Consider the following 26,180-nt stretch of genomic DNA (forward strand, 5'->3'; position numbering starts at 1 on the left):
AATAGAGGCTTGTCCTCATTGTAATTCCTTCAGAAAAATCTCTCTGACATCCAAAAGGACCAAAATATACTATTCAGATGAAACACATTTACTGACAAGCATACCACGTCAAGATTCCCTCATCCAATGCACTGCACCGGTCGTGGATATGACAGCTAATTCAACCGAAGGCCAAAATCATTTGGGAAAAGGTTAAAATACTCCAACAGTGTGGAAACTTATGGGACATTTATAATAAAGCATGCAATAAGCTTTACTGCCAAGAAATGGAACAAATCCATGACACAATTTCTATCACGCTGTAAGAGCTGGGTTTGTGATAAATATTTTATACATTTAAGCTAACTTTCCCATGTTTCACATTTTGGCTCTTCCAATTTTCAGCATATTAAATAACGAAAAGGAATGCTTAAATTGATTCTTTGCAGTGGTTCTCAACCTTCCTAATGCCGCAACCTTTTAATACAGTTCCTCATGTTGTGGTGACCCCCAACCATAAAATTATTATTATTATTATTTTTTAATCCTTACCTGAGGACATTTTTCCATTTTTTATTCAGGTAGAGTGGGAGGGAGAGAGAGGAACAGAGAGAGAGAGAGAGAAACATTGATGTGAAAGGAACACATCGAGTGGCTGCCACCCGCACAACCGACCAGGGCCGGGGACAAACTGCAACCGAGGTACGCGCCCTTAGCGGGAACCGAACCCGGGTCTCTCAGGACTGCAGGCTGACACTAACCGCTGAGCCAACCGGCCAGGGCCACAAAATTATTTTTGTTGCTACTTCATAACTGTAATTTTGCTACTGTTATGAATCGCCATTGGAAATATGTGTTTTCCGATGGTCTTAGGCGACCCCTGTGAAAGGGTCATTCGACCCCCAAAGGGGTCTCGACCCACAGGTTGAGAACCACTGCTTTAAAGGGTAAACTGTCTTGATAGCTAATTCAAAATCCTAATTCAGCACTCCACCTTGGCCATTGTTAAGACTCAGGTAAATTGAAAGCAAGAAAAGCAGAGGCCAGACATAAAACGTGCTTTCAAAGTAAATACTCAGCAAAAAAATCCATATAGTATTCCCAGTTTACTCTCAGGCAATCAAGAGCTTAGTTATTTTCCACATGAATATATTCTGGTGAGTTGTCACTGATGTGCTGCAGGTACTAAGAACAACACAGACTGAAAACAGAAAGTCTTTTCTTCTACAACCATGGTTGAGGGAATAGTTTGTGCAGCAAGTCAGAGACATGGTAAAAGAAAACTTCTAAATTAAGACCTGATCTCCTGTTGCAAGACAACTGATTTTCACGCAAAGATAGTAAATAGTTCACCTAACACCACAAAGTAAACGCTAGAGTTCCAGACTTCTCTGTGAAGACTACGATAATGAAAGCGTATAAAATGCCCAGTATATAAAAGGTGTCTGGGCTATAGTTAATGTCGAGAATGTAGATCCTCTCCCTGACCAAATGCATTAACTCCTTTTTTGGTGTAATATGCTATTAATCTACTCTGGCATTTTGATAACATCCTTTTTGAGTTTCAAAATTAGAAAACAACAAATAACAAGGCATTTTTGTTAATAAATTACTGGCATTACTCACAGATTGTATACAACAGAATATTTCATTGTGTATTTATTCAAAATGGCTTCACTAAATCAAATTATCCAAAAGATTTTATCAAAAAATGATGACAATAGAAAGGTTAGAAAAGATGAATTTACTTAAGATCATTTCATATTTGAATAAATACATTTTTGCCATGTTTAATATTACTCCATCTCAGAACAAAAATTATCTTTAATATTTAAATTTTGAATAGCAAACAATCTCTTTTTTCAATAAGCTAATCTTATGAATGTTTAAAAAGTGCATTTAGCAGTTCCATGGAATTTGGATTTGCAAACTTTATACATAAGGTTCTTAAATATCTACATTTAATTTGTCTGAAATAAATTCACTTTAATGTACTCAAGAGATTTTCTGTATTTCGAAAATGAATAAATATAAATGAATCAGCATATATTAATGCTAATTTTAATCAGAATATTACTTTATTTCAGCTATTTGTTTAAATACTAAGTAACTTATTTATCTGGGGGTGGGGGATGTATCTTCACTTTACTACAACTGCTCTTAATCCTACAGAGAATATGTTAGTAACTATTTGGGAGATTCTCCAAAGGAGAATGAACTCAATTATTAAACCATTCCAAATTTGAGGTTCTAAACTAGAAAATGGAGTCAAGAAGATTCACGACAATATCAGAGTTGAGATTATTAGATGCTGCTGCACATATAAGACTCGTGAGTGTTTACAAGCTCAAAGCCACTGATGAACAGGGTAATAGGACCATGGGCAGATTCCATTATCTGCCTGCACTGCATTACCAAAAGATGTAAAGAGGCCAACAACACACCCAGTTTGGCAGATCTATCAACCTTATTTTGAGATTCGGTGTGAAAAGAAGAATAAAGAAAAGACTTACTTGAAATTCATTTTCCATCTACATGGCTCACCTTTTTTTTCTATTTCATAAATGGAGGCAACACGTAATGCCCCAAATTCCACCTTACCCCAAATTCCAGCTAAGTAGACATCTTCCATAAAACCTAATGGAACTTTTTCCTATGATGGCTCACTACCTAGTCTGTCTTCAACACACAAATAATTTTACTCCAGTTCCTTTTAAAAATCAAAATGCCATATTTTTATCTTTTCAATACCATATTGCTGAAAGGACTTGCTTTTCTAACATTTCTACTGTCTAGACAAAGCAAGAAGAAAGGTCTTCCGTTGAATATTTCCCCAAAATAACTCAACCAGGAATACAGAACAGTAGAGAGACTCCTCAAACGTCATTTTGCCTTTTTGGTTTAAATTTCACCTGTGAGTATGTAGAACCACAGAAGAATTATACTATCAAATTTTCCATCACAGTGTGAACTTTTGGTGAATCAAAGAAAAATCAGCTAATTTAATTTTTATTATTTCAGAAAGCAAGGAAAAGAGTTATGACACCAAATAGTATATGGGAAAGTTTAAAAGGGAAGAGTTCACTTTCAGTAGGTTTATAAACAAACAAACAAAAACCAACTTTATTCAGATGATCGATAATAAAACAAGCTTTATCTCCCTCATACATTCTTTAACTCATCAGCTTTTCATTCTAGATAATAAATAGTTCAAACTTCCTTTCCATGACTTGTGTAAAATCTGATGTTCTTCCAAGGTCTCTGCAAATCACTAGAGGCATATATACTCAGGCATATATCTTACCTTCTGCTTCAAACAAAGAAGTTCAATTTATGGATTATCACAGCATTCTGCAGAATAGGACCCATATATAGAAATCAGCCCTTTTCCATGATTCACACAAAATTAAACTTAGTGCTTATCAAACTTCATTGAAGGTTTGAGGAAGAAAATTTACATCACAGATTGCAAATTTAAGATTATTCATTAAGCCCTGATCAGTTTGCCTCAGCGGTTAGAATGTCGGCCCATGAACCAATAGGTCGCTGGTTCGATTCTGGTCAAGGGTATGTACCTCAGTTGCAGTTCAGTTCCTGGCCATAGTCAGGGTCATGCAGGAGGCAGCCGTTCAAGGTGTCCCTCTCACATCGATGGTTCTCTCTCACTCCCACTCTATCTGAATAGTGACAGAAAAATATCCTCAGGTGAGGATTAAAAAATAATTCATTAAAAATTCTTGTTAATCAAAGTCATTCAAGCCATTCCACCACGTCGCCATGCCATCCTCTTGTTCCCCAAACCCTCTTTGCCTACTCTCCTATCCCCCAGACTAGAGAGCAGTGTAGCTTTTCTTCTGTGCTGAATGTCCTGCTCACCAATTTTTAGCTCATACTTTCTAACTGCATTCAGCTACCCAATTCTTTTATCAAGTATTTCCTTAGCAAAGACAATTACTTCTCCAAAAGAAAGCCTGAAGCCATTAGTTCACATTTTCTTCTTTCTCACTCCAATGTATTCGTTAGCTTAGTTCCATATTTTAAGAGTTTATATTCTGAATCAGTGTCAAACTTTCTTTTTAGCACAAGAACTAGTTTTCAAATGAACCCTAACATATAACACATGACATAGAACACGTATACTACACAGAACCCTCACATGACTAAAAGCAGAGCCGCTGTTTGAAGTGGAGGCAGGGAGTAGACCTGGACACCCTCCTTTGTCCTCATGTTTTACCTCTAGTCTAACAGATCCCAGACACACCTCACTGGAAGAAAAGGTCTCTGTGCAGTCAAGTTTGAAAAGTACTGTATTACCCCTGGAACAAGAAAAAACTAGATTTTGGTAAAGGATTGTACTTAATATGAGAGAAATGAATTGCAATTGAGCTGAGGAGTATGAGCCTATTAATTAAAGGAAGGATAACACCATTGCTAAAAATCAATAAATTAAGTATATTTTACTTTTAGTGTCATAATTTATGATCAATATGTGTATTATTTTCATAGTACAATTTGATGAAATGAGAATAAAGATGACAACTTAAGAAATGACAAATAATTCTGAATGCATTTACCATAAATCTTAAGCATTGTCACATGAATAATTAATGTTCATATTCATCTTTGCTTCACAATATTATAATTACATGTTTTTATAATTAAATTTCTGTTGATATATAGTATGATAAGCTAAATTAAATTTTAACATTTAAGTCTAAAGAGAAGGGGCTACTTATAATTCTCTATAAAATAACTTCCATTTATTATGCTTTGCCAAAAGGAATTATTAGATTATGCCCTATCTTTCAGTAAATCTTATACATAGCTTATGGCTTATTTTTCCAGAAGGGATATATTTTATACAAATTGAAGGCAAGTAGCTTGTAAGAGGAAGAGAATAGAAACGGCATTTAGAAGATGCCTACCATACTCAAGGCATTGTTCTCATGCTTTTACTTCAGCAGTTTTCATTCTAGCTAAAATCTCCCAGGGATCTTTGCTAAAATCTCTACATGAGTGCTGCTGCCAGATGTTCTGATGCAACTGTCAGAGGTGGGGCCCTGGCTTGAGAATATTTTGAGACTCTCCAAGTGATCATAATGTGAGGCTAGGGTTGCAAATAAGTTTTACACACTTTGTGTCTTGTCATCATCATCAAAACAATTTGACCACTTAATTTTAGTATCCCTTTATTAAGATTTTAAAAGTTGGATTTCAGAAAACTTGAGAAATTTGCCTCAGGAAGTAAAGATAGTAAATATTAGGGTTGTATTATAAGTCTAAATTTCTCTGACTACAGTGATCTTTCTAACCCCCACTTTGCCAAAAACACCAGAAGTATTACTAATATGAATAGTAGAAATCTATATTTTATTTTACTCCTGGATATAAAATGAAGTGGAATAAAGTATCTTTTACCTATCATTTGCTAGCAAGACACCATTTTCTTCATTAAACTAACTAACTTGCCACAAAAGATCAAGTTTCTTGTATTTTTTGTCATTAGGTATGGTATATTTTCTGACTTTCAAAATGTTCCTCATTTTTTTTTCATAGATAAATTATGTCTATAAATCATAGATTTTAGAGTTGCTATCAAAGATGACAAGAAAAATGCAATATAAAGTATTTAAGAAACATGTGAAGTAGATTATATTTGTCAAACATTTGTTTTGTCTATCAGAAAGGTGATATTTGAGAAGTGATGTTACCAACTCCCTACAGGCACCAAATTCCACTAACCTAGAATTCACATCTTAGAAAGGAGATGGATAACATCTCACAGTTCAACCTCAGCAGGAGTCATTATGTCAGGCACATATGTAAGGGCTGTATTCCTCACTGGACTACACATTCAATAAGAGCCTTTCCTTTGAGTTAGTCTCACTAAAAAGATTAAATCAAGATATTGTGAGAAAAGGAAAAGCCCTTGATATTTGGAGATTTCTAGAATAAAACACAAAACTTTTTAGCTCAAGTGCACAAGTATGAAAGTCATTTAGTCCTATTTTTTTCATTATACAAAGTACCAACAAGGCTTCTGAAGCCATCGGTCTTTCATTCTTGCCCCCCTCCAGTCCTATACCCAGTACATTTAGCTTAATACTCCAAACTGTTAGCTTGGACTGGAAGGCCTAGCATGATCCCACAGGAAATTCCCTGTGATAGCAGCACTGAAGTCACTCTGGATTTCTTTCAGGTCTTCACAGGCACCGAGGTACTTCCCACTGCAGGGTGTCTGCATAAACAAGTATATTTTTCTGAAGTGAGTTTTCTCATCTTTACCACCCTCTTCACCTGGCTAAAATCTACTTATCTATTAGGCCTCTAATACAAAGAGACCTTCCATATCATCTCTCTTTTAATTTCAAAGATGGTCCTCTTTCTTAAGTGCCCTATACATTTCTTTCATTTCTATCCCAATGTGCAATTATATATTGATTTGGGAGACTATTAGTTGATGCCAGTGTCACCACTAGGCTATTGGAACATGTCTTGCTAGTTCATCTTTACATCCTCATCTGTTGCAATGACAGGTGCATAACAGGTGGTAAACAAATGAATCAACTGGATACTAAAGGAAAGAGCAGAGGCTCCGGAGTCAGGTTGTCTCAGTTCAATTGTTGGTTCAACTACAGAGTGATAATTCTTTCACCTCTAAAATAGGAATTTATTTATTTATTTATTTAGTCCTCACCCAAGGACATTTTTGCATTTACCTTCAGATAGAGTTGGGAGGGAGAGAGAAAGAAACATCAATGTGAGAAAGACACATCGACTGATTGCCACCCTCACAACCCCAACCAGGGCCAGGGACGAACCACAACTGAGGCACATGCCCTTAGCAGGAACCAAACCCTGGTCTCTCTGGTCCACAGGCCAAGGCTCTAACCGCTGAGCCAAACTGGCCAGGGCTAAAATAGGAATTTAAACTGTAGCTACTTGTATGGTCATTCTAATGATTACATGACAAGTAAATTATCTAGCACAGGGCATCAAATAAATGCTATTGTTAATAATTATCATCAGGAAACAGGTTAAGTTTCATTTATGCCTTCTGGTATATACATACATTTAAGTATGATATATGTATGTACATATGTGTGTATGTATTTAAATATAATATGTGCATTTGTCCATATCAGTTCTCACCACACTAATTCAGCATAATGCTAGAGCTTCTAACCAGTGCAATATGGCAAGAAAATAACAGAAAGTGCATATATCTTTAAAAAGAAATAAAAAGTATTAATATGTACATGACATGAATGCCTATGAAGAAAACCCCAAGGAATCTACAAAAAAAAAAAAAAAGTGAACTAATGAATTTAGCCAGGTAACAGGATATAAGATCCACACATAAATATCTGTTATATTTTTATATACTGGTAAGAAACATGTAAAATTTGAAATTTAAAATATGTAAAAAAAAATGAAACACTTAGGTATAAATCTAATAAAACATGCACAAGACTTGTCTGCTGAAAATTATCAAATGCTGATAAAATAAATAAAAATCTAAATAAACAGAGAGAGGCACATTGTGTTTATGGACTGAAAAATTCAATATAGTAAAGATATTTAAATCTCCCAAATTTATATAAAGTTTTGACATAATTCAACATAATATACAGCTACAGTAATCAATACTGTGTAGTATTGACCAAGGGATAGACAAATAGTTCAATGGCATAGAATCAAGAAGCCATAAATAGCCCCATACAAGTATATCAAACTGATATTTGGGAAAGATGCACAAAATAATTCAACGGGGGAAGAATATCCATTTCAAAAAATAGTGCTAGAGAAATTGGATATCAATAGGCAAAATATGAACCTTGAGAAAAGACTCATAAAAATGAACTCAAAATGGATCATAAATGTAAAATGTAAATTTATAATGTAAAACTATAAAACATTTCATGAAAATCTTTGGGACCTAGAACTTGGTGAACATTCTTAGACACAAAAACTATAATCTATGAAAGAAAAATTGGTAAAAGTTGATTGACTCCATCAGCTACAGACTGCAAGATAGCATTTGCAAACCCCACATTTGAAAAAGATCCCTTATCCAGAGTATATTTAAAAGCTCTCAATAATTAGCAGTAAAATACAAACAATTCAATTACAAAATCAGCACAAAACATAAAGAGCCATTTTACTAAATACTACATACAGGTGGCAAATAAACATATAAAAGGATGTTTAACAATTTAACATTATCGTTATCCATTCAGGAAATGCAAATTAAGATCATAGTAAGATCACTATTAAGATCACACACTTATTCAAACAGCTAAAATAAAAAAATTTAAAAACAGTAAAAATACCCAATGCTGGTCAGGGTGTGAAATAATTATTCCCTTTGCTGGTGGGAATGTAAAATACTACAGCTACTTGGAAAACAGTTTGGCAGTTTTTTTTTAAAACTAAACATTCATTTACCATGTGACCCAGTAATTGCTCTTCTGGACACTTATCTCAGAGAAATAAAAACTTGTGTCTATACAAAATCCTGCACATAGCTGTTCAGGAAAGCTTTATTCATAATAGCCTCAAACAGGAAACAACAAAAATGTCCTATAATAGGTGAGTGGTAAAATAAACTGTGGGACACCCATACCATGGGGGACTACTCAGCAATAAAAGAAATAAACCATCAAAACATACAACTTGGGTCAATTTCTAGGGCATCATGCTGAGTAAAAAAAGCCAGTCTCAATATATACTGTATGATCATATTTATAGACTGTTTTAGGAAAGACAAAATTATAGAAATATAGATTAGTATTTGCCAGAGGTTAGGGATGGTGGGGCAGAGGTGGAGGGAAATGGGAGGAGAGGGATCAGGAGAGTCAGTGTGACTATATAAAGTAGTAGCAAGAGGAAGATATGTGTAGTGATGGAATATTTCTGTGTCTTTATTATAGTGTTTATATAAATCTATGCATATGATAAAAATATACACAGAATTTATATTAACATGTCAACTTCCTGGTTTTGATTCCATACTATATGTAGTTAGATAAGATGCAAACCAATGTGGTTAACTGGGGAAAAGGTACACAGAACCTCTCTGTATCATGTGCAACTTCCTTTTAATCTATAGATATTTCCAAATAAAAGGTTAAATTTTTAAAAATATGTTTTCATTGTTTTTGAGAGAGAGGGGAAGGGAGAGAAAGACAGAGAAACATGATGTGAGAGAGAAACATCTATCCGTTGCCTCCCATATGCGCCCAAGGATCAAACCCACAACCTGAGTATGTGCCCTGAACAAAATCAAATCGGGAACTTTTTGGTGCATAGGACCAGGCTCAACCAACTGAGCTACAACGGCCAGAGCAAAGTTTTTTGTTTTGGGGGTATTTTTTTTAATCTTAGTTTCTAGTCTTAGAGAGTCATTCCTAAAACATTGAAATAACCCCAAAATGAGAGAAGATGGTGAAGCTTCCCCATAGAAGATTAACAGCTGAATATAAAATAAAAGTAATCATCAAGAATTCAGTTAGTTCTACTTTACGAACTTCTAGTTTTTATGTAAAGGTCAGAAACTAGATAAAATGAGCAGTCGATACTTCTAAAGGAGTTGTAAATTTAGGGAGAGCTTCTATTTTTACAAAAGACAACATGATTATCATAAATAGTGATTATCATATCTCTGGTATGTACCAAACAAAATAATTATTTTTCTCTCCCAAATTGTAAGCCAACTGCCATACTTGAGTACTGCCAACTTCATGGGGTTTTGCATATTTTTTTTTTTTTTTTGAGCTCCTGCTACTATACTTAAAATTTCCAAGGAGGAAAAAAGACTTAGTAACCACAAGAGGCTAAATGAACATTTGCCTGTGTTCTGCAGCATAAATTATATAATCACTCGGTATTCAATGATTGTGATTCAATACCACTGAAAAGAGCAGGTGATCACTGTGCACATTTGGGGAATATCAATTGTGGATCACCTCAAAGTTTCAAAGTCACTTCTTAAATGCAGTTATAGACATCGTTACATAAATCCACCCAGGCACAGATAAGCCTTGTTAAAATGGAATTCTGCTAGAGGGTCACTTACCTAGCTTTTTTTGTTTGGTTTCACATTGTGGGCACTAGAATCTTGACACATAATTAGATAAGGTTTACCCACATCAGATCTCTGCTATCAGGATACCTGTAGTACTTTATTTTTAACCCAGGACTTAAAGAACATGAGTGATTTTTGAAGATGAACTAAATCTATACTTTGTAACAGATTTCTCTACATACATCTGCTTACTAATACCAGTTTTGTTTACTCCTCACAAAGCTCATGTTAGTAACATTGACCACTAAGACTCCTAGGCAGTTCCTGCCATTTGGTATTAGGGTGGTTTGATTTTCATGCTGTTCTCAAAATAAAGTCGTTAAAATAAAATTAGCCAATAAAATTCTGTAGAATTCAGATTAGTATTACCATGTAAGAAATCATCCCAAAACCTAGCCGTTAAAAGCAACAAATTATTATTCTCTCTCATGGTTCTGAGTTTGACTGACTGGGTCAGGATTTCACACATCAGGTCTCCATGCAGGAACAGTCAAAGTTCAGCTGCAGCCACATGAAGGTCTAAATAGGCTGGACTTCCAAGATAGCACACTTACAGGGCTGGCAGTTAATGCTGGCTTTTGTCTGGGAACTCAGGGAGGCTATCAACCAGAATGCTTACCTGGTTGTGACCTCTCCATGTGGGTGGGCTTCTTATAGTACAGCAACTGAGAGGCAATTCCTAAGATTGAGCATTCCAAGAGACTGAGATGGAATCTGAAAGGCTTTTTATGACATAACCTCGGAAGTTCCTGAATGTTACTTCTGCCACATTTAATTGGTCAGGCAAGTCATTAAAGCAAGCCCAGATTCAAGAACATTCAATCTCACCTAATGATGGAGGGACAGCAAAGTCATACGAGAGGATATGCACAATGGAAGGTATTACTGTGGCCCTTTTTTGAAAATACAATCTACCACATAATGAAAGTTCAGCTTAAACTACTGTGCTTGTATAAAATGCCAGTGGCCTAGCTCACTGGTTTACCAGCAGAAATGGCAGCACAATTACAGCTCATGGTCTCCCTGACCTAAGTATTCTGATTCTTTTCTCTTTTGTTACCTTTTCTAGCAGCAGCATTATTAAAGCTGAAGAAACATGGAGGTGATCAGGCAACAAAACTCGGTAGTGGAGAAGGCATTTCTGCATGGAGCTGTGTTGTCCAGTACTGCAGCCACTATACACATGCGGTGATTGAACACGTGAAACGTGGCTAGTCCACATGGACTCTAAGAGTAAAATGCATACCAGATTTCAAGGACTTAGTACTTAGAAGAAATGTAAACTATCTCATTGGTAATATTTATATTGATTTAATGTTGAAATGATAATATTTTGCATAAGCTGAATTAAGTATATGATTCAAATTAGTTTTACCTGTTTCTTCTACAGTATGTGGCTACTAAAAATTTTTTAATTATCTACGTGGTGCACATATCCTAGATTGCATAACATTTCTATTGGAAAGCACTGGCTCAGAAAATAAACCAAATTGTATTTTCCATTGTGTACAATCATGACAGTTCATGGTGTTCACACCATTAAATGGTTTTCAGGCATTTTAATTACTTAATGTTAAATCTTAGGTGAGATACATATACACATTCAAAATCCATATTTTGGTATTTCTATAAAACTCTGATTGCCTTTCCTGGTATTTAAATACACACATTTCATAGTTAATATATCTGTATGTTTAGTATATAATTGCAGCATATTTCACATAGAATCTCAATATTCTATTTCTGCTGTAACAAATTATCACAAGCTTGGTGGCTTCAACAGTGTCCCCTTCCTCCATTTCTCCATTTTTAAAGCCAACAATGGTCCGCTCGCTCGCGCTCTCTCTCTCTCTCTCTCTCTCTCTCTTTCTCTTCTCCTTTCATCTCATCTCTCTCTGATTAGCCAGGAAAAGTTCTCAATTTTAAGGAGTCATGTAATCAGATCAGGCTCACCCATTTAATCAAGGAAAACTTCTCTTTCTCAAGGTCCCTATACTTCATTACATTTTCAAAGTCTCTTGTACTATGTAAAGTATTCATAGGTTCCAGAGATTAGGGTGTGGACATCTGGAGGGGGAGCAGTAAGGAGAGAGGGTCAGTATTCTGATTACCATATAGGAATCAACTCTTTTTAGAGAGATAAAATTCTTTTGATGTATCCTTGTCATACGTAAATGAAAGAAAAATATTTTTCAAATGAGTTACAGTGCCCTCAGACTGAATCATAGTCAAAATCCAAATTCACTAGGGTACTAGATATTTATTCCACATTTGTAGAAATGTCAAACTAAAACAATTAAAAGCTGCTCTGGGACATTAAAGCAAACAACTATCGGAGTGATCAAGTTTTGTTAATCAACAACCTTGGTTGAGTTCCTCAGATACAAAGTATGACAGTTATCTCTAAGGAAAAGACTAAGTCAAATTGTTAAAGTAGGTAGCTAGTTAAAGAAGAGAACAAATGGAACCGGACATTAAGCCTGGTTTACGAGGAAGTCACAGCACTCACAGGCCCCCCCAGGAGACAGTCACATCCTCCACAGAGGGGACTTAATCGTGGAAGTGGGCTGGAAGATTTGGCTACTGGTGATTGGCCAGGATTACTGGGGGAAGATTAAAAACAGCAGGGGAAATTCCTTTGCTGGGCACACACTCAGTATAAACCTGATGACACAGCAGAAGTCCGGGGCATGCGCAGTAGGAGCTAAAGTGATGCCATGAAAGAGCAGAGTCTAGCCTGGGATACCTGAAAAAAAGACCAGATTGGATAGGGGGAGGACCCAGCACAAACCCATAAATTCAATACGCTCTTTCATGTTGGTTGCAAGACTTAAAAACATATAATTTCTGATTTAAAAAGGACCAAATATGATGGGGCAATTAACAATTTATAGATCACTAATATTCTTCTCAAATTAAAGTGTAGCCAATAGCAAGCAAATCAATTACACAAGTTGGTTATCTTCAAGTTGGTCTTTGATATTAAACATATCACAGTGGTAAGATAACTATCCTATTCAGAACCTAACTATAAATTCACTAAGAAAATGTATATAGTTGACTATATTTCAATGGTAAATGTTTGTACCAATCCCAAGGAGCAATTATTTGGACACCCACTGGGTATGTTATTGGTGGAAGTGTGAGTTCTTGAGATACCTCAAGGAAAACAATTTCCTGGGACTCACACAATAGGATGAGTAATATTCGGGTGGAAATAAACCCATGGGTTTCCAAGGTCCCATTGCTGTTCATCTCACCATGGAAGAAGTCCAATCTTGTCTTCAGCAGGGCCAGAATAAAGGCCACTGCTCATAGTTTCTGCTCCATATTAAAATACAGTCCAGTCCAGCATCCTGCACGTGGAGTCCACATGACCATGGGCCAAACAGCTGCTAAGGACACATGGCTATGAAGAGAGAACATGCGAACTCATGGGCAAGTGTGGGTCATGAAACAAGAGACAGAGAAATATTTGGGGATTTTAATCAGGAGCTTCTTCCAACTAACCAAATAACTGTCCAAGGTTCTGCATGCTTCTGATGGGGTCCACCCCCTAGCTAATCCATTGTTCTTCAGGCTAGACTGACAGTCAAGCACCTCCCCTGTGCCATCCCAACTTCTACTGCACATGTGCCAATATCCCCTTCTCCCCCCAACAATCCAGTACTGGATGGGGGAAGGGAGGGGTGTTAATCCCCTTGGAGGAACAATGCTGTGTGAAGCTATAGCTTCCTGGTGAAGCTTCCCAGATGACCATGCTTATAATGGCTGACTTCCCTTTGCTCTCTTTCCTTTATTAATATTAACTAGCTATTAAGATAACAGGTATCCTTATGATTCAACTCAATTCTGACACTATCTACCTGGAGATAACAGATTCTCCTAGTTAAATGTTCAGTCCTAAAAGACTGACTCCCCATCCCCCCCTTGAGATGCCAGTCACAAGCCCTAGTTGGTTGTTACCTGTACTTCTGACACACTGGCTATAAATCAGAGGTTCCCACAACTTTCTCCTCCAGATCTATTTATTTGTACAGCAGCTCATAGAACTCAGACCAATATTTTACTTACCAGATTTAACTTTTACAACTTAAGAACAGCCTGATGGAAGAGATGCAGAGTGTAAGGTGTAGGTCAGAGTGCTGAGTGTCCATGCTCTCTGCAGTCACTCTACTTTCCCCACATCTCTATGTGTTCACCCACCCAGAAGCTCTCCAACCCCACCCTTGGTTTTGTTTTCTTTTTTCTTTTTTTTATCCTCATCCGAGAACACATTTGCATTTTTCTTCAGATAGAGAGGGAGGGAGAGAGGAAGGGAGAGAGAGAAACATCGATGTAAGAGAGACACATCGAGTGGTTGCCACCCACACGACCCCAACCGGGGCCAGGGACATACGCAACTGACGTTCGTGCCCTTAGCGGGAACCAAACCCAGGACTCTCTGGTCCGAGGGCCTAGCGCCAAGGAACCAACGCGCCACCCACTGAGGCAGACCGGCCAGGGCCCCACCCTTGGTTTTTACGGAGGCCTCACTATATAGGCATGATTGATTAGATCATTGTTCCATTGGTAATTGAGCTCAATATCCAGCCCTTCTCCCCTCCCTGGTGTTCAGGGGAATGGGACTGACAGTGAAAGTTCTAACAATCCTCTAATCATGGGGTTGGTTCTCTGGGCAACCGTCCCCCATTCTTAGGTCCATTGTCACTTCATAAACATAACAAAACTTACCTTGATCTTTCTCACTACTTAGGAAATTCCAAGGGTTTTAGGAGCTCTGTGCCATGGAGGAGGAAAAGATCAAATAAATAAAAATACACACACACACACATGTCTTATTATAAATCACAGTGCTGAGTGGAAGTGGGGTTCTTGGGGTACCACTGGAATATGAATCTCCAGAGGCCCCCATGGGATGGTGAGATGGTAGAAACTTTTATTTCCATGGAATTACATCCCTGGATTTCCAAAGTCCCATTTCCCCTAGTCCAGTCATAGAAGTATAGCTGGGGCTTCAGTAAAACTAAAAGCAAAGCTAGTGTCCAGAGTTTCCTCTCCATGTTGGAGCTGGGTCCTGTATAGCATCAGCCTAGCTGCAGTCTATTAGTCCATTGTGTGGGGTCCACACAGCTGGGGGCCATGTAGGCAAATGCAGGGATATAGGCACAAAATAGCCCCACAAGCCCAGAGTTACACAAGTCTCAAGAAAGCCAAGAGCATAAGAGCGAACTCCTTTGTAGGGGGTTAAGTATCCCCCTTCGAGGGCTTGCAGTGGCCACGCCCATTCTGGCCAGTAACTCTGTTCCCAGATGTGACTGACAGGCAGCACCTTCTCTGTCACCTCAACTTTACCGGGTATGCATCTATATTCCCTTTGTCCTGTCCCCTTCCCCCAGTGTTTTGCAGGGAACATACCTATAATGTCCGGCCTTTTGTTTGCTCCTTTCCTTTTATTAATAACTAGCTAATTACAAAGGTATCATTAGTACCACAAATGGAAATTGATTGATAAAGATAACCCAGCTAAGGTGATGTTGTGAGTGACTCGTGATTGATTAGCATAATGAAAGATAGGCTTAATGAAATTTGGCTTGTTTTGAAAGCAAGGAAATTAGAAGTTTGTCAAATATTTTAAAGACACCTATTTATAAATTAATGGTCAGTACTTAGTCTCATTCCCATCTTTTCTTCTTTCCCCTATATTTCATCCAAACTGAACTGTTTATATTTCCACTTCTGTGCCTTTGCACAGACTTACCCTTTCAGGAATTTCTACCTCCTCGTGCTTCAAAAGCCAGCATATGAGCTTTCTCCTTTCTGAAGCCTTCCTTGATTGACCCCCTGGAGAGTTAACCACTTTCTGCTTGGTGCTGTTATTGTACTTAGTACAGCTCTTACTGATATTTCAGCTATCTTTTATGGCCAACACAGAATCTGTCAATAAGATGTGTTAAATTCCTCTTAAAATATTTCATATGTACTGTATTACCCTTACACAGTCACATAATTTCTAGGTGACCACACATCTTGATCTGCTTGGGACAGTCTTGACTTATGCCTTTTATAGATCAATTAAGGCCTGATACTTATTTTAGTGCACCTTTGTCTCTCAAAAGTATCCCAATTTGGATGACAAATTACATGATTACCCTAATAATTTCCTGAACATTGCCAATAGAAAATTAAATACTATGGAAGTATGGAGGCCAAATATACTAACCATAGTTGCTAACACAAGATAATATTCCTCTAGTCAAAGACAACCAAAAAAAAAAAAAATTGGAGATAGTTTCCTTGATTTTGATAGTGCCTTTATATCTTCTTGGATTTTGATCTCATGTTCTAATCTGAGTTTAGTTCATCTTTCAGATTTTGCCATATCTACTACTATGCAAACCTATGTAGAATACTATTTACTTCTCTTCAGGTGGCTGAGGTTATAAATCCAGAAATATATAAACTGAAAAATATGGTCTCCAACATAATCTACCACTCAAAAGCCAGCCAGCCACCACTCTGGTGTAATGGAAAAGTTTAAGGTTTTAAAAATGTAAACCATCTAACACAGTGTACCTGATCCAATAACAGACCAATTCTAATATGCAATTCATATCAAAACAAAGAAAAGAAATTTGGAAGCTGCCTTTACATTTTTAGAATTTTAATTCTGGGCTGTCTCTGGTATTCAAAGAGTTATTGAATATAGATCATCCTAACTGATTTACCTTATCATCATGAGACATAAGGCTGAAATTATTTCTGAAATAAATTTTTAGGAGAGAAGTAAAGGCCTTGTAGGGAAGAAAAACCCCATAACATATCTTTGTCGGCTTTATTGAATCTTTATAATTGCCCAAGACAGGGAATGCATTAAACCTAAGACATACAAATGAAATAGGTCTCTGAATAACAAAAGCCATTCCATTTGATTATCTACTCACTCAACAAATATGTAATGAGAACCAACAATGCACTTTCATATAAGACACCCAGAGAAGAACTGGGTGACGAAGAGGTCCAGAAGCAGGAACTGGTCCCTGAATGCAGTACAGGCCTGATGCATTTACTCTAGCAGAGCCATCTCTTGCTCAACTCTCTACTATCCAATTAGTAAAGTACTAATATGAGGCCTAACTTCACCAGTAACTCTATTTCATAAAAATCCTCTCCAGCAAGACATCCAAACTTAAGAACATCAATATAATTTCAACTCACCCCCAGTAAAATTATCTAAGTCTGCTGATTCTTAGAACTAAAGCATGATGGCCACCCATTTCCAATGCTATTTTCACCCGCTATAGAAATACCACCATTTAAAAGACAGCTGATTTCCCTCTACTCTTCCTTTGTCAGAGGGCCTCCTTGTTCTACCCCATTCACACAAAGAATTCCTGAATTAGATTGTAAATCAGAGACAATGGACTAGGCCTAACCAATCTTGGAATTACAACATCAGCAGAAATACCTTAGGAAAATATATTCCTAACTTTTAAAAGACAAAAGGTAAACTTTCTCTTATTCAGAATTTTCTCTGAAATGTGTGTGTGTGTGTGTGTGTGTGTGTGTGTGTGTGTACATCTTTACTTTTTATTGAATTTATTGGGACAATATTAGTTAATAAGATTATATAGATTTCGGGTGTGCAATTCTACAAACATCATTTGTATATTCTATAGTGTGTTCACCACCCCAAGTCAAGTCTCCTTCCATCACCACTTATCCCCCCTTTACCCTCCTCTACCTCCCCCCCAAGCCCCTTCCTCTCTGGTAATCACCATACTGTCCTCTGTGTCTATGAGTTATTTTTGGTTTTTGTTTGTTTGTCTGTTTGCTTAATCCCTTCACCTATTTCACCCAGCTCCACAATCCCCTCTGGGGTATATTTTTTAATAAGTAAAAATCCTGTTTTGGAATATAACTGGATGTGGATCCAAATGCAGACACTGGTGAGGAAATTTTGTTTCTGAACATTCACATTGATTTTTAAAAAGCAGACCTTTTTAACAGGCAGTTTATCATATAGATTTGCTAGGTATTTGAAACTCACTTCATTCAGTGTCAGAGAAGCTGTTTCTCCATTACATGGCATAAACAAAATGCAATCATTTCATTTATTCTTTCACTTGTTCAAAAATACAATTCAGCTTTTTCCAAATACCAGGCATTGTGCCTGGGGCCTGAGATAAAACAGAAAATAAAACAGACATGTGATCTTCCAGCACGGACCTTAAAGTGAGTAAGGGATACTAACTAAAAACGGATCTGATGTGCAAGGACAGTTGATACTTCCACAGAAGAGACTGGCAAAAACTAGTATTAGTACATGTCCTGGGCTCCCCAGAGATGTCCATATCCTAATTCCCAGAACCTGTGACTATGTTACCTTCCATGGCAAAAGGAACTTTGCAGATGTAATTAAGATTAAGAGCCTTGAGATAAGATAATTATCCTGGATAATCTGGAAGGGCCCTATATAATGACATGAGTCCTAAAAAGCAGAGAACATTTCCTGGCTGTAGTCAGAGCAAGAGCTATGAGGACAGAAGCAGAGTCAGAGAAATGTGATATAGTTGGTTTTGAATGAAGGAGGAGGGCCATGAGCCAAGGAATGCAGGTGGCCTCTGGAAGCTAGATGGAATAGACTAAGAAATGCATTCTTCCCTTCAGCCTCCAAAACAGAATGCAGCCCTGCAACACTTTCAGTTTTAACCCAAGGAGACTTGTGTCAGACTTCTGACCAACAAAGCTATAAAATAGTCATTTGCTGGATTTAAGCCAATAAGTTTGTGGTAATTTGCAATAGTAGCAATAGAAAACTAAATTATATATATATATTATATATATACACATTATATATTTTTTACATATAGATATACACATACACACAAATTTAAAAGAAGAAAAATATTAGGGCAAACATATATAATCAGTAATAGTGTTAAGTGGTTATTTTATCTGTTATAGACCCATGAGGTCTTCTTTCCTACTAATTACTTAAAATGTGACAAGACAGTGAACCTATTGAACAATAGCTTCAATGAAAAAAAAATGATCAAGACTGACTTATCTGTTTAAGGAGGTCAAGTTATTTACACTCAAACTGGTCATGTGAACAGAGCCTGAGGTAAAAATTAACTACATTTATCTCCCACTTCTCTGGGCTCCATACTTGCAAAATTTGAGAGTATTACTCTTTTTCTTTTTTTTATCATCAGACAGAGTGGGAGGGAGGGGGAGAGAGAGAGAGAGAGAGAGAGAGAGAGAGAGAGAGAGAGAAAGAAACATCGATGTGACAGAGCCAATCGACTGGTTTCCTCCCACATGACCTGACCAGGACCAGGATAAACTGCAACTGAGGTACATGTCCTTGACCAGAATTGAACCCAGGACTCATTGGTCCATGGGCCGACGCTCTAACCACTGAGCAAAACCAGCCAGGGCTGATGAGTATTACTCTTGTTTTAAGTTTTCATGATTATCTTTATTGTATCTTAATTATCATCAAGTATTTACTCTACCAATATAGTTCAATTGCAAAAGCCACTAATTAGAAAAGCAAACAAGGTCCAACTAAAGAGATGCAATATTTCTTAAATTAGGAAGTTGAGGACTTGAGTTTGGGAGCTATCCTAAATCTTTAAAGAACCAAGAAAGATTTGAGTTCAGGTAGTTCCAGGAAAGTACATTCCCTTTCATAAATGATGATGAAACAGCTATAGAGAAGCATCATTTGTGATATAAAGCTAGAGTAAAAATAAACCTGGAAATATGTTCTGATGATTTAAACCCCAATTTTCCAGATTGGTTCCTGCTTTTAATTCCAATATTCATTGGCTCATTCAGACACTAGTATTAGCCCTAGAATTTTGTGTTTTTACATGACAAGAAACTATTACACTGCTTTTGGAGTGCTTTCTCTTAGTACTGTAAATTCACATCTTTATTATTAGTAGGTTGTATTCATCAATAAAATGTTTCCATTATGTGTAAATGAATGGGGTTCTGATTATGTGGACCACCAACACATACATGTAGCTCTCACATTCTGACTTCTACACCAACATCAGAGAAAATCACCAGACATTACCCACACTCACAATGTCTTTCACTTCCTTAAAAATAGATGCCTTCCAAAGACTACTAAACTCATTTTATGAAGCCAGCATAATTCTAATTCCAAAACCAGAAAAAGACACTACAAAGAAAGAAAACTACAGGCCAATATCCCTGATGAACATAGACGCCAAAATCCTGAACAAAATATTAGCAAATCGGATCCAGCAATACATCAAAAAAATTATTCACCATGACCAAGTGGGATTCATTTCAGGGATGCAAGGCTGGTATAATATTCGCAAATCAATAAATGGGATACACCACATAAACAAAAGATAAAAATCATATGATCATATCAATAGATGCTGAAAAAGCATTTGACAAAATCCAGCACCCATTTCTGATAAAAACACTCAGAAATCTGGAAATAGAGGGATCATATCTCGACATAATAAAGGTCATATATAAAAAATCTACAGCCAACATCATACTCAATGGGAAAAAACTAAAAGCATTTCCCTTATGAACAGGAATAAGACAAGGATGCCCACTTTCACCACTCTTATTTAACATAGTACTGGAAGTATTAGCCACAGCAATCAGACAGGAAGAAAAAATAAAAGGGATCCAAATGGGAAAGGAGGAAGTGAAACTGTCATTATTCGCAGATGACATGATACTATATGTAGAAAACCCCAAAGACTCCATCAAAAATTTACTAGACTTAATAACTGAATTTGGCAAAGTAGCAGCATACATAATTAACAACAAGAAATCAATGACATTCTTATACACCAATGCTGAAGTCAAAGAGAAACTAAAAAAAAAAACAATCCCATTTACCATTGCAGCAAAAAAATTAAGATACCTAGGAGTAAACTTAACCAAAGAAATAAAGGATCTATTTGCAGAAAACTACAAATCATTGAAAAAATAAATAGAGTAAGATATAAAAAAGTGGAAGCACATACCTTGTTCATGGATTGGAAGAATTAACATCATTAAAATGTTCATACTACACAAAGCAATCTATAGATTCAATGCAATCCCCATCAAAATACCAACGACATACTTCACAGAACTAGAACAAATATTTTGAAAGTTCATATGGAACCAAAAAAGACCCCAAATAGCCACAGCAATCTTGAAAAAAAAGAACAAAGTTGGAGGGATCGCATTACAAGATTTCAGGTTATACTACAAAACCACTATAATCAAAACAGCCTGGTACTGGCATAAGAACAGGCATATAGGTCAGTGGAACAGAAGAAAGAACCCAGAAATGGACCCAGGACAATATGCTCAATTAATATTTGACAAAGGTGGCAAGAGCATACAGTGGAGTAAAGACAGCCTCTTTAATAAATGGTGTTGGGAAAATTGGACAGCTACCTGCAAAAAAAAAAAAATCAAACTAGACCATCAACTTACAGCATACACAAGAATAAACTCAAAATGGATAAAAGACTTAAATGTGACTCATGAATCAATAAAAATCCTAGAAGAAAATGCAGGCAACAAATTTTCAGACATCATATGCAGCAGAATTTTCACTGAGAGGCAACAGAAACAAAAGAAAAAATGAACACATGGGACTACATCAAACTCAAAAGCTTCTGCACAGCAAAAGAAACAACCATCAAAACGGAAAGGCAACCCACTCTATGGGAGAACATAATTGCCAATGATACATCACATAAGGGGTTAATTTCCAATATATATAGTGTGTTCATACAGCTCAACAAAAGGAAGACAAAGAGCCCAATTAAAAAATGGGCAGAGGAACTAAATAGACATCTCTCCAAACAGGATATAAAAATGGCCAGGAGGCATATGAAGAAATGCTCAACATCACTAATCATCAGAGAGTTGCAAATTAAAACAACAATGAGGTATCACCTCACACCTGTCAGAATGGCCACCATCAACTAATCACCAAACAACAAGTGTTGGCGAGGGTGTGGAGAAAAGGGGACCCTAGTACACTGCTGGTGGGAATGCAGACTGGTGCAGCCACTATGCAAAACAATATGGTGTTACTTCAAAAAATTAAAAATTGAACTGCCATTTGACCCAGTGATCCCGCTTCTAGGAATACGTATACCCTAAGAGGCCTGAAACACCAATCAGGAAGAAAATATATACCCCATGTTCATAGAAGCACTATTTACAATAGTTAAGATCTGGAAACAACCCAAATGCCCATCAGTAGACAAATGGATAAAAAAGCAGTGGTACATATACACAATGGAGTACCATGCAGCTGTAAGAAAGAAATATCTCTTATCCTTTGAGACGACATGGAGGGACCTGGAAAGTATTATCCTAAGCGAAACAAGCCAATCAAAGAAAGACAAATATCACATTATCTCACCTATTTGTGGAATATAATGAACATAACAGTCTGAGGAATGGGGTAGTCCCAGAGACGTGGAAGTGGGGTACAGACTGACAATCCCCAGAAGAGGGGGTCGGGGGGAGATACACCACAGAACTTATATGCATGTATGCATGAACAATGGACTTGGACAACAAAGCTGGGGACAGGGCGGGGTGGGAGGGGAGGGGTGTATCAGTGGGGGAAAAAGGAGAAACATCTGTAACAAAAATAAGTTAATTAAATAAAAAAATAGATGCCTTCCTGAACAAGTATTTAACACTTGCTCTAGGAGAAAGGAATATGCAAATGTACTTGGATCACCCAAAGAACACACCTGTTCACTTCTGTGCTGTTCCCTTCCTCTGTTACTGTTCTCACCATTAACCCTACTTCCATCCTGTCTCCACGGTTATCACATAAAGATATAACTAACTTCACATTAGTTTTTTCAGGCACACTGTCATTTTAATTTAAAAGACTGAGAAGAAGCAAGCACTAAATTCAATTTCCCTGTATCCAAATAATTACTGAGCACCTGCTGCCGAAAGGTTCTGTGCTAAGGGCCAGAGCACAGTCCCCACTCTCCTGGAGCTCCTGTCTAGTGGAGGAGGCAGACAAGCAAACATTGAGCAATTCCATCTGGGATGAGAACTCTAAAGGGGTCAATGCCACGAGGGAGAGGTACTGCAGGGGGTGTTTGCACTCCTTTGCCAGAGGGAAGAAGAGAAAACATGGGGGAAGGAGGCATAAAGAAGAAAACAACCTCCATTAAGTATAAATAGTAATGCAATTTAATCAATTGAATAACCATGAAATATTTGGATTTCTACAATTAAGTCAACCTTTAAAAAGTCAACATTAAGATAATTATGGGATAAGCTTTAAAAGAAAAGCTACTTACCTGTCATCTCTATTATTATAAATGAAAAAGTCTCTTTCCACTTCATTCTTCTAACACAGAACTTACCTTGTTTTAAAATGAAAATATCTAACACAAGAATATCAGCAATATAAGTTTTGTGTACTTGAAAAATGGTCCTTGAAACTGAACATCAGATTAAATCCTTGTTAAGTAAAAGAACAATAAGATACAGAAAAGTACAAATGTATTTTCAGGGCCATACTTAGACTGCTTGATACCTGGAATAGACACTTTTTAAACACCTCTCCCCTCGATATAACAAATTACATTTCAGTAATAATCTCTAATAATCATTATTTTTCTGATTTATTCTTTAACTTTAAAGTGATAGACAATTTTTAAAAGGAGAATGAATTTCAAAGTTATTACTCAAATTCAATAAAATATTTTATGTATGAAGTTTATACTTACCTAATCAAAAGATTACCCCTCACAATTCAGTTTATTTTAATTTTTTAATTAAAATAATCCAAGTGATCACATAAAATAACAGAATTAAACTAACTGTATTTCTAGTTCTTTGTCTTTACAATTACTGTGTCATCACTGTTTCAATGTACAAAGATTATAATGTTTATTAAAGGATAATCATAAAAATGTGCTAACTTGAATCATATGCACATATTAAAAGAACAATAACCACAGCAATTGCTTAGAACTTAGAGGAACAGAAGAATTTTGTGAAAAACATTTTATCAGTGACATTTAGAACTGGTGGTACATGGTGATAATATCAAGCAGACCAACATTTAGTTGGTTTTATTATCATTTATAAATTTTTAGAAACAGTGCACCTTCTTAATGATTGCACCCAGGGCAGAATCTCCCATAACGTCATCCTTGGTATGAACAGTTTTCAGCTCAAATAGTTTTTGAGGCCAAAGTAGAAGAATGCCATAAAACCACCACCACTTTTATGTTATATGTGTTTATTACATACAGAACCATCTTCAGGGGCCTGTGACTGTGCACAGGGCCCTGGGCTCCAAAAGGCCCACCTTAGCTTTTAATGCTCTGCTAGCACAGTCTTGATATTCTTAACAACTTTACCTTTGAATCTGTGTATATAAGCGAAGTCCTATGGGGCAGTGAAGCACATACCCTAGACTCACATGCAGTCCTGCTTCCCAGTGCTTTCCAGGGATAGGTCCTCAGCCACCTGGTCTCCCACCCGGTGGTTGCTGCCACCCTGCACTCCTGGTAGGGTCCTTGGCACAAGGCAGGGTGGGTTGGAGCCATGGGTTAGGGACACCAACACCTAGGAGGGTCTGCATCCTCCCACAAGTATCCCTAAGCTCTAGAGAATGTAAAATTATGTAACAAATAAAAATAACTTTTCTCAGGTCAATTGAGACTGTGAATAAAGGAAAAAGCTGGTTTTTCCCCCATGCTTTCGAACAATAGGCATTGAATTTTCATCTTGCACTGGGCTCCACAGTTATACAGCCATCCTTGCCTATGAATGTGTGTGAGTGTGTGCATGTGCATCTGTTTGTGTTTGTATCCAAAAGAATAAAATGACTTTATCTATATTTGGTAAAGTGAATTTATAATTTTCTAATTTATAGATACAATACACTTACATGTAACTTTACTTTGCTCTATAAAGAGTAATATAATAATTTAGTTGTTCACAGATCAGAAGAAAAAGAATTCTAATACAATGCTTTCTTCTGAGTTTCTTGTAATGAATGCATTCCCTTAAAAAATCTTTTAGAATATATTATATGCTAAAAATGGGGTTATTCTAGCTTCAGAATCAGGGCATAACATTACTAATGTGTTCTTTTTATTAACAAAATCTACTTTACAACTTTGATTTCTTGACAAGCAAGAGATTGTTGGTCAGGAGCCAACATCATCAAATATTAAGAAGATAGAGATACATCAAATGTCTTAAAAAGCCCTTAAAACTCACTAATTTTAGCACATATCAATTATTCCCATAAATTACTTATACTGAAAAATCCCAATTCTTCAGTTTCACACCCAAAAAGTAATATGCTTTGAAACTAATAATTTTTAAACATACCTTCATAACCCTTCAATTATTCCATTTATAATAAGACAGATCAACAAAACATTCTTATTATAAACCTTTAATTTTGTAGAGCTCTACTATTTAAAAATGCTTCATGATCAATATTTAGTTAACAATGTCTCCAAGACTTCATTTTAAACATGGCACAAAAATTTGAATATAAGACTACTGATAGCCCTGGCCTGTTTGGCTCAGCGGTTAGAGCGTCGGCCTGTGTCCAGAGAGACCCGGGTTCGGTTCCTGCCAAGGGCACGTACCTCGGTTGCAGTTTGTCCCCGGCCCTGGTTGGGACATGTGGGTGGCAACCACTAGATGTGTCCCTTTCACGTCGATGTTTTTCTCTCTCTCTCTCCCTCCAACTCTATCTGAACAAAATATCGAAAAATGTCCTCGGGTGAGAATAAAAAAAAGAATTAAAAAAAAAAAAGACTACTGATAAATATCCCACAAATGGATGTAAATACACACACACACACACACACACCCATATGGCATGAATATATCATATATGAATATATAAAAAGTAAAAACCAAAAGGACCTTGAAACAAATACTTTTTGCTGTCTAAATTTAGACAGCATATCTAGTATTCCTGATAGTTAGAACTGCCAAAAATCCATGGCGTTATGTCACATTTGAAAAGTTAAGAGCTATTCAAACTATATGAGCTCTTTACACCTTCAAAAATGGTCCCTGATCTCGGCAGCATTGA

At 36.7% G+C, this 26,180-nt stretch overlaps 1 protein-coding gene across 1 annotated transcript in view; it reads right to left on the bottom strand.

Annotated features, from left to right (window-relative positions):
* The window catches only part of CTNNA3 (catenin alpha 3), a 1,555,380-nt gene that overhangs the window by 1,165,366 nt on the left and 363,834 nt on the right, over window positions 1-26,180 (bottom strand). The gene's annotated exons all lie outside the window — the stretch shown is intronic.

The sequence above is a fragment of the Molossus molossus genome, unplaced genomic scaffold (assembly GCF_014108415.1).
Source record: "Molossus molossus isolate mMolMol1 unplaced genomic scaffold, mMolMol1.p scaffold_m16_p_17, whole genome shotgun sequence".
NCBI lineage: Eukaryota > Metazoa > Chordata > Mammalia > Chiroptera > Molossidae > Molossus > Molossus molossus.